At 37.7% G+C, this 13925-nt stretch overlaps 2 pseudogenes across 2 annotated transcripts; both read right to left on the bottom strand.

Annotated features, from left to right (window-relative positions):
* Positions 1 to 5769: 5769 nt before the first annotated feature.
* On the bottom strand, positions 5770 to 8537 carry LOC147516952 (cytochrome P450 CYP82D47-like; annotated as a pseudogene). Its single transcript, XR_015211261.1, has 2 exons — positions 6946 to 8537; positions 5770 to 6666 (listed from the first exon to the last, which is right to left on the bottom strand). The product of XR_015211261.1 is annotated as a cytochrome P450 CYP82D47-like (transcript).
* An 898-nt stretch (positions 8538 to 9435) lies between these two features.
* LOC147516953 (putative membrane protein At3g27390) lies at positions 9436 to 13660 on the bottom strand (annotated as a pseudogene). The gene is made up of 11 exons (XR_015211262.1): positions 13441 to 13660; positions 13251 to 13359; positions 12935 to 13130; positions 12391 to 12524; positions 11617 to 11905; positions 11320 to 11426; positions 10993 to 11141; positions 10695 to 10885; positions 10592 to 10593; positions 10048 to 10290; positions 9436 to 9755 (listed from the first exon to the last, which is right to left on the bottom strand). The product of XR_015211262.1 is annotated as a putative membrane protein At3g27390 (transcript).
* Positions 13661 to 13925: the final 265 nt, after the last annotated feature.

Consider the following 13925-nt stretch of genomic DNA (forward strand, 5'->3'; position numbering starts at 1 on the left):
TTTTCTTTTCACAAGCGGGAAAATTTTCTTCGTTTTTGGAAAACATTGAGCTTTTAAAACAAACCGTCGAAATAAAAAAGAGATGTCTTTTGAAACAAACTCTCAAAATTGAAAACGGTGAATCAATCAGTTAGAACAACTTTGATTAGTGTGGAACTGAAATTGAGCGACCATTGTTTTCAATTTCGGAGAAATCGAGAGAGAGAAACCAGTATTTAGGGATTGAGGAGTCGCGAAAATTAGGGATCTTGAGATAATGCGGCGGAGAGAGAGAGAGAGAAAAAAAATTATGTTTTATATTTCGATATTTTGGTTTCCCTCTATTTGCGAAATTTTAAGTTTGTAACACTTCTCCAACGCTTTTAAAGCGTTAGCAATTAATTCGAAAATTCACCCAAATAAAACAACGGCTTTACAACATTACCAACGCTTTATTTAACGTTGAAACTTACTAACGCTAAATAAAGCGTTGCAAATCAAAAAAAAAGGTCGTGTTGCAAATATCCTATTATGGTGTAGTGCACGCCATGTTCCATGCCTTCCACCTATGTTCCCGAGAACACACCCACGTTGCCAAAACAAAGCAAACATGGGTCGACAAATTGAATTTGCTTTGGTATGAGTAGACTAAATACATATAAACATTATCATACTTTGATTATTCAAACAATCACTTTATATTATCCCATAACTTAATCATTCACAGCTTGGAAGACAGGTAGTTCCGTCATTTCTACCGGCATAGCTTCTTCCCAAGCAAGACTTCCATTTATTTTCACTCATTCAAATCACTCGTTTTAATATCTAAAACATTTAATTAAAACTTACCGATATCCATCTCTTTGTATAAAGGGTAGGACCCGGCGTCCTGCACAAAATGTTATTAAGTCCTACCCTCCTGCAAAAAGAAAGTTAGAACTTAACATTTGTCGATATCCTATAGGTATTCAAAAGTAAACCCAAGCACACTCGCTGACAATCAAATTAATTTTTCTTATTAATTAATCAATTACTTTTCTTATACACATATTTCACAACCTATGTACCTTAGGTCATTCCCGCCCACATTCAAGGAATACCCAACCTTACATTCTCAGTACACTCAAGGAATACAACTAACCCATGGCGAATACCTTAGTTCCTCTCTAGGGTAGTCCAAACAATCTGGTCATTCATGGCACATTCAATGAATACCCAGGTCATTCATGGCACATTCAATGAATACCCATAGATAACGCTAACGGGCCATTTATGGCACATTCAATAAATGCCCACCTAACCTATGACACCAACAGTCATAAAACTAAATTCCAAAACTTGAGGCGTGAAGAGTTCTCAAAGAGGTGGTAAATTTGTTTACGCATTATTGAACCTTATTTCATATATTATTTCAGAGAACGAAAGAGTATCTTGATTCATGTATTTTTGTTTTACGCGTTATTAATTTCAGGGATGTCTTAGTGTCATAACGTTGTACATCATAAAATACTGCAAAATCACATAGTAGTTAATACACATACACACTTATATATAGAGGTCTTAGCCTAAAGTCAAGTATGCTAATAGTCCTAGACCTATCTTAATAACCCAAATCATAATCCGAGTTAAAAGGTCAAATTGGGTCAACTGGTCAAAGTCAACTCTGGTCAAAGTCAACCCTAGTCAAAGTCAACCATGGTCAAAGTCAAAGTCCACATGTCACGGTCAAAATCAACATGTCATGGTCAAAGTCAAACTGTCGTTTCCATGTTCGACAGGTTTAGGGTCGTAGTCATGGTTCATGGCTAAGGTCAACGTGCATGGCTTATGGCTCATGACCAAGGTAATGGTTCGGACCCAACTGGCCAAGCCCAAACCTTAGAACCCGGAAGTATAAACATTTAAAGACCCAATTAGATCTATTTTAAGTCCAATGGTCTGGCCCGAACAATATTAGAAACTGGCCCAAAAACTGTTAAGTGGTTCGGTCCAAAAATCTTAAATTGAACTGGTCCACAAAACTTAACTTAAACTGGCCCAAATTAAACACAATCCGGGCCCAACCAAACATTTAAATTTCGGCCCAGCCACTAAAAATTTGAACTGGCCCCAACTAAAAATAGAACCGGCCCAAACTAAAAGATTTGGATCGGCCCAATCTCACCTAAGGCCCAAGCCCACACCGAAATCACTGTTCATCTTCTCTATCAGGCTCCTTCCTCCACCAGCCACCAGCTCCAAATCGACCACCACAAATACCGATCGCCTACCCATTCCAACCAAGCGGTTGGACTCCTAAAGAAAAACCCCACACCTTTAATATATGAAAAACTCGATTTCATCTTCCCCTCACCAGCCACCAGCGCGACTTCAAGCCAAATCGCGCCGCCATTGATAGCTTCAACACCTCCGACAGCCCTCACACCAATCCAACATACAAACAAACATCAAATCCAAACAAACCAGGTTCAAAAGATTTTTAAAAAACGATAACCCCAAGTTCGGTATCACCGTAATAACGCCATTAACAAGTCCCGGGCTTCCACCGAGCTTCCCAGCACCCATTCGACCCATCATAATCCCACTACACAACCCAACAACCAACATCCAAACAAAAATAACAATCCAAGATAAATTACAAAAAAAATAGTATGAGCTAGCCTCCATTAACCCCTGTTAAGAGCTTCAAACATCCACCCCCAAATCCGGCATTTAATCCCCACTAATCCCCAATCGATGCGATTTCATTTCAAAACCACAATCGGTGTATAACCGAAAAATAAAACACAACAGTACTAATATATGCGGGGACCATTGTTTTGTTTGGCCGCTTTCATGCCCATTGATGACCAAATCGCCTCAACAGAGTTTCGACAGTTCTAAATCAACTCCGAAGTTTCACTTTCGAGTTTTAACAACTTCGACAACACGGCGTCGAATCAAAACAATATTATGGACAAGAAAAAACAAAATATTAAACCGACGAAAATCATAGTTCTAGTAGTGGTGAGAGTTAACTCTACTCACCTTTTAGCTAACAAAATGACTCGACGAATTTTCCTAGCCGAATCGTCGTTGCTCCACCTCTCCAAAGAAACCGACTTCTTTCTCTGCCTCCATTTTTTTATATTTTATTATCTTCAAAACCCTATTTTCTAGAACAATGTGTTTATATACTTGGGTCCAAACCCAAGCCAACACCGACTTCGGCCCAAAACCAAGCCCACGTATCCCGAGTCCAATCCGGCCAATTTTAAAATAAACAATTAAATTAATTAATTAAATAGAAAAATACGATAAAAAAACACGGGTGTTATTATATGCCCTCCCCTTCGGCTCCTTGTTGACTCCACGTCCATCTCATTCATCTTCTTTTTGGTCGCCCCACTCTTCTTTTGTTGCCATCTCACTATTTTTTCTTACTCTCTCTTTCTTTTCTCTCCCCACAGACGGCGCCAAATGTTGTGACCTATCCCTTCTCCTCCTCTACTATTCTATTTATAATCCCCATCCTCCCTCCTGGGCCCTCCATCTGTCCACTCATCTTACGGTCTCTGGAGTGCCATGTGTTAAGTTCCGTGACGGCGTTAGGGTTTAAGCCCTTCCTCCTTCTAGGCACGTGTCTAGATGGTTCCATTCCATGTCGGGCTAGCCTTCCGAGCCGGCTCTCTCCACTATCGGTCCTCGGTTCTCGCCTCCATATTTGGCTTCCATGCCATGCCCGTCTTAAGTAGCCTGTCCGTCATCCCACACCCCGTCCTCTTCCCGGCTCCCTTACCCGACAGACCCTCGGCCCTCATGAATTGGGTCGCTACAACTATAACTGGTTGTACTTGACCTCCTTGGTTACTAATACAAAGTTTGTTCAAGTCTTTGATGCAAATGTCCACCTCAGTTGTCCAAAAATGTTTCAACATTTTAGGGCTTTCTTCCAACTGCGTAGACCAAATCATTTAGATTGTCCAAACACTCTAATCTTTGTCTTGTAACTATGTGCACTGCTTGGAATTTCCATTGTACTGTATAGTAGGTGACCCCTGTACATCTCTTGAAAAAACTTTGCTAACCTACATTCCACTCTTGGTGTCAATAACATCTATGATACTTGTGATGGAATCATTGAAGCATAAAAAATGATCACATATGAAAGTAGGACTAAGAGCACTATGCCTATTATAGATTTATTTCCTAGCTAGTGCTGTTATTATATGTAGCAAAATTCTAGTTAGTATGTGATATTTTGTCCTGAAATCTGTAACATCATATATTTTGTTTTCGCTATTTTGATACGTACTATTACTCTTTAGCCAAAAAAAAATGGAACTAAGAACCACTAGAACACCGTTCAAAAGTTATCTCAGTGATTACTACTACATTTCAAAGATACTAAGATGTAAATATTGGACCATGTTTAAGATGTTTATCTCGTTAGTGTGTTAAGTGAGTTAAGTGAGATAAACACAAATAATATAAGAGGAGAAGTTTATATAAGATTATAATCTTCTAATGTAGGTAAGGGTATGCCTAACCCTATTAATCCTTTAAATATATATATATTGGACCATGAATGTTCATGGAACCAGAATATTGGTCAAATAATGTTTAAGAAATCTCTTATTGAACACAGATGTTGCATTTTGAGTTTTGACATAATAATCTAAAAATACAATGTACTTTGTTGTTTATTACATTAAATACAATGTATTTTTTTTCTTGCCTAAAAATATATTATACTTTCATTTTTTTACCATCAATACAATCCGTCAAATTTGATTGGACGGCATGTGAATTAGCCGTTAAAAAAAAGTTACTTGAGTTGCATCCCCAACTCTCTTTCCCTATTTGAGCACTTCTTTTCTAATATGACTAAAATGCCATAACATAAAAATACAAGATTGCAACTACAAAAGTGTGATGATATTTTGTTTCATAGTGATTCGTGACCACAAATTGATTCAATTGTGCAAAATTTAAATAACTTTCTCTTTTGCTTTCTCATTTATGAAATTTTCAACAATTTTGTCTGGATTTTTAAGTTTATAAGATGAGGGCATTGGGTAATTTTACTGATCAGGGTAGTACACTGAAAGGGGTTGGGGCTTATATTCCTCCGATAAAGAATTTGCAGGGCTCTTATGATTCAAATTAGTAGTGTTCTTCCATCTAAATGAAAGGAGGGTGTTGAATATTGATATCATTTATGGGTATTTCCCGAATTCGATTACGCCTATGTGAATTGTGAATTGAAAAAGGCGATGAGCAATTGATTCTTAGGGATGACTTTGTTGGAGATATTAGAATTTGTTGTTGTTGACCCCATTGCTTCAATTCCTTCATTGAAAATTACGCTCGAATCGCCATCGGGATGATCCATCTTTAAGGTCTCTGTACAATACAGTGAAGCCTCAATCACATTGTCATTTTGTGGCAATCTTGATTTGGATCAGTGTTCTAAGTGTTTACTAGCACAACAGTAGATAAATTTTTGTGATCAAAAGCTTGGTTTTCAAATCCTGGAATCAAGATCACCAATTAATTTCTTCTAAGAAACACATCTTGTTTTTATCATATTGATGGATTGCTAAAGGAGTCTATTAAAGAGTTAGGCCGTTCAGCTACTTTTTAGTGTTTCCATTTGTGGCAGTAAAATTTCATTTTGTGAGAGGAGATACTAGTTTTCTATTCTGGTGCATAATGAAAATTCGATTTGCATTCGGGGGAATTTTGGTCATACAAATAAAGTGAGAAGGGGATGGAGCTCAAATAACCTTTTTTAACGGCTAATTCACATGTTGTGCAATCGAACGGATTGTATTGATCGTAAAAAATTGAAAGTACAATATATTTTTAGACAAGAAAAAAAATACATTATATTTAATGTAAAAAACAACAAAATACATTGTATTTTTAGGTCATTGAGTTTTTGTGTGTTCCCAACAATACCGTTCTCAAATAAGACATCAAGGCTGCTAATTAAATGGCCCACACAAATCAGTGGCAATATGATCATAATTAGCACGAACTGGTACGTATGATAAGTTCCTCTTCAGAGTAGTAATTGTCTCAATCATAGAGCTTGGAAGAGAGGCGTGGAGTGAGGACGACTTCTAATGGGCTGGCTTTGGATAGAGTAGCTCCAACAGTCTCAGTCATATCAACCGGTGTATCCAAAGGTGTTGCCAAATCAAATGCATGAAGTAGACGAGCCAGCGTCAAATGTAGAACCTGAAGAGCAAATAAAATCCCAGGACAGGACCTTCTTCCTGAGCCAAAAAGGTATCAATTCAAAATGCTGACCTCTTACGTCTACATCCATGTGACTCGCGATAAATCTCTCTGGTTGAAACTCTAAAGGATCTGACCACACTTGTGGGTCTCGGTGTAGCTCCAAAGGTTCACTATCACAGTTGTGCCTGATGGGATTCTGTAACCACCTATTGTGCAGTCTTCCATGGACTCATGAGGTACTGACAGTGGAACAGGGGGGTATAACCTTAAAGTTTCCTTCACAATGGCTTGAAGATAAAACAGATTATGAATATCTGATTCGTTAACATGCCTTTCTTTGCCAACGTGAGCATCCAACTCATCCTGAGCTTTTCTTAGCACATGGCGATTATTCAGCAGCAAAGATAGGGCCCAAGTTAGGGTGATCATGGTTGTGTCCGTACCACCTAGAACCATAGCCTACATAAAATCTGAAACCCATCAAGTAAACTGAATATTCCATGACAGAAAATATCCAGAGAACTTTCTAGTCGTACTAAGATAAGAAAGCTAACGATAATGCTAATAAAAAACTTGTAAATTGATTTTTACTGTTTGCTCAGTTACCAAACTTAAATTTCTACATAACAGCATTGTATCGAAATTGAATGATCATGATGTTGATTTTACTGCAATCGTAATTCCATCTGCAAAACTTAAGTAAATTTGTCCAAAATTGTTTGGTTTAGCAATGCTTACCTGGCACGTAGCCTTGATGATGGTATCGTGGTCGTAGCCAGGGAACTCCATACCTTCTAAACTGGATATCATCACATCAATAAAATCTTCATGATCCCCAACATCTGCTGAAAGTTTTCTCTGTCGATGCTCCTGCACCCAACTTCTGAACACAGAGTCGAGATCTCTAGCAGTAGATTTCATGGCTCCCTTGTACCCTCCATAATTAATCCACTGAAGAAATGGAAATGCTTCCATGGCAGCAGACCACCCAAAAAGATAAAGACATTGACTCAGTGCTTTCTGGAACCGCTGCATCTCATTCTTGTCCCCGACCCTGCTGAGCCAACATATCGTTTCCCAGTCATCATCATGACCACTACATTGAATGTAAGGTCTTCAAACCATTTCTTCATCTCTACTATAACTGGTCGTACTTCAACTCCTTTGTTACTCTTACAAATAAGTTTGTATAAGTCTTTGATGCAAATGTCCACCTCAGTTGTTCGCACATGTTTCAGCTTCTCTAGTTGGCGATTTGATAGAAGCTCCAGTGTAGCAATCTTGCGGATTTCACGCCACAATGGTCCATAAGGGGTGAGCGAGAAGACCGCATAGTTGTAACCCATGTACTTCGCTCCAATGGCGTGTGGACGACTAGCAAGAATCCTGTCGTTCGTAGTAAGACATTCCTTTGCTAGTTCCCAACCACTCACTACTAGCATGCAGCTCCTTCCAAAGCGAATGCTGAAAGCCGGTCCATATTTATCGGACATGGCTCCAAGGAATCGATAGAAGGGATCAGGACCCCCTAGCAGATGGAGGTGGCCTATTACGGGCCATGCACCAGCGAGTTCTGGTGCTTCTATTTTTTTAACCTTTTTAAATCTTCTCCACCATAATCTGAGAAAAACTAAGGCAAAAAGGCCACAAACGGCTTGTAGCTGGAGAAGAACCATTGGTTGCATGGGGAATTAGAGGAAGAGCTGAAGTGCTCTCTAAAATACTTCTCAAATACAACCTAGGTACATCACCAATCGTTATTAAAAAATGGTTTTCACCTACCTTCACTAAAGATAAATGACAAACTTGATCTTTCAACAATGTTTTAGCTACATTACTTTTTGAACTCGTTCCCAGTCTGTCCAAATACTTGGGCTGAATTATGCCATAATCCATCCTGTATTTTGACCAAGTAGCCGAACTTCATAACAAAAAGACTAACAAAATTGCCAAAATCTCACTAATCTCAAGGCATCATTGCCTGTAAATAATTGCCTACAAGCATATAATTAAGTTAAACAGATACATCTAAAAACAAGGTTTCTAGCTACTGATTTACTAATCTAAAACAGATACATTCAATCATCTATTCTCTGGAATACAGTGAATACTTGATGTCCATTTTCAGCTACTGATTTACTGATAATCAAACTCCATAGCTTGCGTTACTAACTGGATTACTAAGCTAGAAGTCATCCTGGTTTGAGATAAAAGAGTAGCCAAAACAATTTCTTAGCAGTGAGAAACATCTCTGGCTAGAGCTCACAAGGGTTAGACCAATATGCAGAGAAGTCGCAGAATTTTCCATTAACTTACAGTATATCACGCAACGTGAGATTGTGTCCATGGCTGTACCAACTCGAATGACGGTTGCAATTTTTAACAACGTTAAAACATTAAATCTGTTTTCTCATTTCGACTTTTTTAAGGTGTCAGTATAATCCCATGGTAAGCTTTATACTTGCACAAATTGCAGTAAAAGATCCATCAAATTGGATTCGACTACATACTCAAACTGATCAATAATACACTTCCCCATTGTCTCAACTTAATAACAGTACTAATAAAATTGTCAAATGCATACTGATCAGAAGGCATCTTTGCCGACTTGTAATATTAAACTTTAATAGGTATCAATGTTTTCTAGTCATTCATCCATCTGAACGCTGAAGGTAGCAACAAAATTACAAAAGGAGAAACTGTTTATGAGTGTATCACTATATTTCCTAATTTTAAGCTAGCCAGATCTAGAGGTGAATTGTAAGAATCGACGCGCACCTATTAAAATCCACAATATAAAAAATCACAGATCGACAGAATTAAAAATAATAGATAAAGAATTAAAGAACTTAAATTAAACCAAAATATTTGAATGGTAGAAATGAAGGGAATAAGTCAAATAAAACTCAATCATGAACAAGTGAGAATAAACACACAATTTTATCACCACTGAAACCAACAGTGAAAATGTTAGTCTTTGCTTGTGACGAGGATGGGGGTGGGAGAGGTAACTTCTGGCCTCCAATGTTTGATCTCGATCCATGGACACATGACCAGAGGAGTTAACTACATTTGGCTTGGGGGACAACACCACAATTTTGATATGAAAGATCCATGGGTTGGCAAATACATGCTATTAAATCTGAAGGTATGAAATTTATATATATACACGCCTCTGGAATCTGGATGACAGTGATCTGCCTTGACAACCTTGTAACACATCGGAGGAGAGAAAAGAAAAAGATTGTGAACTTTCCTAATACAAGAGGTAATTAATATTATAGTCAGGTGATCAAGTAGGCAACAGATATATATATATATATATATATGTTCAAGAAGATACTACAAAGCCATTAAAATCTGAATGTCAAGCAGGCCAAAGAAAATTTTATGTAAAAGAGAGATACTACAAAGCCGCATCTATACTGCCTCTATCGTCAAGCTCTCTCCATTGCTTTTGTGCTTCTTCCACCAACGCTTTCACCACCTCAATATAACGACGTCGGAAGGTTGGGAGTCTTGAGAGAGTCAAGCAAAAGGCTTGTAACCTGATTAAGTTATATAACAAATTAGTAGAAGTAGACAATGAAAAGGCCTCGAGGATCGGAATTAATGAAACTCTAATTCTCCATCTAAAACAGAAAGAAGATGAAACGAGAAAGAATTCCTTGTTAATTTCAGTATTTTGAGCCACACCTAAATAGCCAAAATTCAAGAAAGACGATTCCTTTTGTATGAAACAAAGGAAAAGCAATAATCCGACTCCTCTCACAACAGGTACGTGATCCCAGTGTGAAATTAATATAGAACTAGAGAGAAAAAAATACAAGTTCAGAATACCTTCTACTTATGGCTTCGAGTTGTGCTCTTCTAATCTCGTCATTTGGAGGAACGCCACCATTTTGCCAAGCTTCTACTCTCTGAGCATCAGCAGAGTACAAACTAAGTTTGCAAAGATACAATTCCTCTGATTCGAGTAAATTTAAACTCTTGATCTGCTCTTTCATGACACACATTGGATCATACAGCCAATCAAACACCCTTCCCTCGGCCTATTCAAGTTTGTAACTTCAACATTATCACCTGATACACATCAACAAGACAAAGTAGTTAACTGCAACTTCAAACAAACTAAGACCTTTCCAGATAGATGTTGTAATGTAGTGTAAAACTAAGGGACATAAAAAATGTTTATGCAAATATAGTGCACATCAGCTCCCCACGGTGACTACTGAGTTACCACTCAAAAGAAATCACAAATCCTACCTAACACCTATTACTGTGTTTGAAACTATTTGCAGTGCTTCCCAAAAGCATTATAGATAAATTAAGATGTGAAAATTAGCATGATGTGGGCTCTTTAAAGCGGTCACTCTAATCTAACGACTAGAGAATTATAAGAAACATAACTTGTTCACATGCAACATTCTCCATATTTCCCTTCACTGAAAATAAAAATAAAAGTAGCAGCAAGAAGTTCTTCATACATGAGAAAGCCAATAGAACCACTCCTAATAGATCTGAGAAAGCACTGCACAAATGTATATGCAGGAATTCCAATGTTAACAATCTTGTTCTTTGCTCGTTGCCATGCCTCCAGATCCCGTATCCCAATTGCTGCTTCTCTAATAAGTTCTTCTCCAGAAAGTTCACATCCTTTAAAGAAATTATCCCATATCTGACACAAGAATGTATCACTGTGAGAGAAGCAAGAACTGGCATAATGTAGGAAGCAGAAGATGATGTAAAAGAAATACTTGAAATTATTAATGTCAATAATCATACCACTACAGCTTTCACAGCTTTGATTTTCTCAGAAGGGCCCGCCATTAGAATTTGCTTGGCATGAAGAGCTTCAAGCTGCTCGTGCAACCCCTTTCTTGGTAGTAATTGTGAATCGTCATCATCTAGTGTATCCTTAAATGTTGGTCTGGCTGCCCAAAAAGTCAGTGTTTATCATACTTGGATCTACTAATGAAGAACGAAGTAGGTTTGTTCTGCATCATCTACCAAGTTTAAACATGTTTGCATTTAATGACGAAATTACGGAACATTTAACTAAGGAAATTAAGGTCACAACTAAAGCAGTGTAGAACTTTATAACTTACATACCTCGAAAGCAGGACCCTTCTCGTAGGTAGAGGAAATCGTTGGTGTACTCATCAAATAGTGATACACTAAGCGATAACATAGAGTAGTCCTTTCTTTGTAGAACTTTCCTGACACAGAAAAATGGTAAGTACAAAACAAAAAACTTCCCTCTCAACCAAACATCTTTTTTTTTACACGAATGAATTTATACATTAGTGAAGTTGAAGAGATAACCAAAGCAACTTAACGTCCCAGTCTCCCAGATAGCAGAAACAGAGAGAATAGTAATCCTTCAAGGGTCATAAGATCAAACAATACCTGATATGCCACAACAGCAGCATAACATCCAAAACCTAAACTTGACATGATTCCAACTAAAACAGCCAATACAACTGCAAACGGCCACAGCACTATCAACAATCCAGCAAAGGGGACGCAAACAGTCTCCAAAAATGGGCCTGACCTTCCAACAAGATCTTCCACTAGCCTGTGCCATCCTTTAAATAGCATAATGGGGGCTTTATATATAACTATAAGGGTAATCAACGGAATATCAAGCACAACTCCTAAGACTGCTGCAACTATGCACCCTGGCACTTGAGATATCCTATAAGAACAAAATAACATATTAAATCCTGGAAGGTGTTAAATCCAGTTCAGACTTCGGAGCTTGACCACACATATGTAACTCTTCCTCATTGCTGGGCAATAGAAGTATTAAAGAGGGCATACAGCTTAAAACTAATTGGTGATAAGTGGAGAGACCCCAATACTGATATGTTATGTGTGGCTTACATTTCCCATGTGGGACTAAACATCTCAACAAGAAATATGGATACTTTAAGTGTCTAATGTGATGATTTCTAATCATATTACTCATACCTCAATCATCCAATGAAAATGTACCTAACTCAAAATGTAAAAATATTATGGATCTGCTAATCCAATGTGGTTTTATTCAAAGGCCTTTGTTTTTCCTCCCATTTGAAGCCAGTGTTCCTGGGCATAAAGTATTTGATTTATCCAAGAATGGCATACAGATAACATACTACGTGTGTGCCTTCAATAATTGGTGTTTGTTAGAAATTGTACTTGAGTTCTATGCTCTTTTCATCCTCTTTTGCCTCAAGCAGCTCATCCATCACTGAGAAGTAAGAATGGAAGGAAAAATCCCCAAAGTCACGTCTGACGATAGTGCACGCCCATACATTGCTCCAAGTACCATCCTATATACGAGTCAATTTCAAAACTATAGCACTCTAACATTTTGCCACTATTTGTTTGAGCAATTACTGAAAACGAATGCCAAATATCAAACTTCAAAAGTTAGGGCATTGCCAAATCCCTAACTTTTTTTATCACACTTAAAATTACAGCCGTGGTGCTTTAGTATGATAAAAAAATTCTACGGCTTGGTAGTACCGTAATAGCAAAAGTTTTGATCGAGTTTACATTATTTCGATTGTGAATTTGGTAGTGGGACCGTATACCACAATACAACCACAGACCTCAAAACACATTGCGCATCAATATTTTTCAAATTTTGCTTTTATATCAAGGACAACCATTACCAAAACAAAGCAGTCAATAAATTGAACATCATGATAACGGAAACAAGAACAGAGAAATTACTAACCGCGAGACAACCAAGCAATTTATTCCGAACACCTGGCTTGCTAATAGCCCTGAAAGTCTCCATAACAGGCCAAACAAAAGCATACCCAATACCCATTATCACAGTCCCAACTAAACCCACCACTGTCCACAATGCTATTGGTATGGGCAGTGTTAAAATCAAAAGGGTCTTCAAAAATGGACCAAATTTTTTCGATCTATCAAAAATCAAATAAATAAAACAACCATCATTCAACACAGTAGTAAGTAGTTCAATGAAGTGATATGAAGCAAAGACAAAGAGTTCAAATAAAAGGGGAAACATAAATAGATGATACTTGGAAATGCAGTAAGCAGTCCAGAAAAGATGTAAAGGCCATAGTCCAATGATAACACCAGTATCACCAAAAGCTATCACTAGAAATACAAAAGGGCTGAATATTGCAGCTGCACAAGTATAAAAAACTAAGTTAGATAAAACAGTGAAAAAATCAAGAAAGAGAGAAAGAGAAGAGTGTGTGAAGGTACCTTTAACGAAACCAAGAACAAAGAGAAGAATGAAAACTGGGATGAAAAAGAGGAAGTAAGCTATGTAACGAACGACTCCATGAGAAGCTTCCATTTTCATGCTGATGGTCTAGTGAGACTAGTAAACAAGTTGGCAAGATTGCAGACAACGAGGGGACAAGTAATATATTAGTTTAAATTATCTTTTGAAAACTATCTACCCCGCGTAATCAGAAGCCATGTGATTATGTGAACCAGTGAATGTGAGATATCGATGATGTGAGACACGCACAACTGTCCACTGCCACCAATCTACAATCCAAGTGTACACCTTAACTGCCTCCACGTGTACTCAAACACTCATACTAAATTAACAGCTTTTGTTTGAGGTAGTGGAATATTAAAATTTGAAAGTGCTTCCAGCCCAACAAACTAAATAAATTTTGTTACTTTGAAATCCCAGCAGAGTTTCGCTGAATTTGCATCTTTTTGTTAGTTTATTATTG

This window comes from Coptis chinensis, chromosome 2 (genome assembly GCF_015680905.1).
Source record: "Coptis chinensis isolate HL-2020 chromosome 2, ASM1568090v1, whole genome shotgun sequence".
NCBI lineage: Eukaryota > Viridiplantae > Streptophyta > Magnoliopsida > Ranunculales > Ranunculaceae > Coptis > Coptis chinensis.